This window comes from Salvelinus namaycush, unplaced genomic scaffold, assembly GCF_016432855.1.
Source record: "Salvelinus namaycush isolate Seneca unplaced genomic scaffold, SaNama_1.0 Scaffold1444, whole genome shotgun sequence".
Classification (NCBI taxonomy): Eukaryota; Metazoa; Chordata; class Actinopteri; order Salmoniformes; family Salmonidae; genus Salvelinus; species Salvelinus namaycush.
This window is the reverse complement of record NW_024058169.1, coordinates 54,400-55,000: the sequence shown is the minus strand read 5'-3', so window position 1 is coordinate 55,000 and position 601 is coordinate 54,400. Positions and strand designations below refer to the sequence as shown.

General features: G+C 37.3%; 1 protein-coding gene across 1 annotated transcript in view; it reads left to right on the top strand.

Moving 5' to 3' along the window:
- LOC120036719 (CD82 antigen-like) overlaps positions 1-337 on the top strand; it is a 6,386-nt gene extending 6,049 nt beyond the window's left edge. The window contains exon 4 of the mRNA XM_038983090.1: positions 1-337. This exon is cut by the window's left edge and continues 1,689 nt beyond it. The gene's annotated coding sequence lies outside the window, so the exon portion shown is untranslated.
- The last annotated feature ends 264 nt before the right edge of the window (positions 338-601 follow it).

Genomic DNA, 601 nt, shown 5'->3' with positions numbered 1-601 from the left:
TTTGGTTTTTTTTTAAGAGGAAAAACGTCCGTTTTGTTTTTGAGAAAAGATCCATTTTGGACCAGAAATTCTTTATGTACAGTAAATCATTCAGAATTAAAATCATGTATATTTTTTAACTTTGGATTAAGGTTTTTGTTTTATATTTAGCCTTTTTTTTTTGTTGTTGTCAGATTTGATAAACCTTCCTTGACCTTGGAGTCATTTTTGTTTTTTACCCGTAGGACTATTAATTTAGAACTTGATGAACTTCTGTCTGCTAGCTTGATCAGTTGAAGTATACTCACCCCATTTTGATTCTGGTTTTGATTTTGTCAATAAACATTGAATAGACTGACTTGTGTGTGTCTGTCGATTTCTCAATGGCCGTGTTCGAGAGAATCAGATCTGAGGAACATGTAGCGTGCTATTCACCCTGGAAGAGAAGTTCAGATTATAGGTACAACTATCCAGTTAGAGAGAACCAGTAAGAGACCGGTATACAACTCACACGTCATCACCACACACACACACACGTCATCACCACACACACACACACACACACACACACACACACAGCAGACACACACACACACGTCATCACCACACACACACACACACA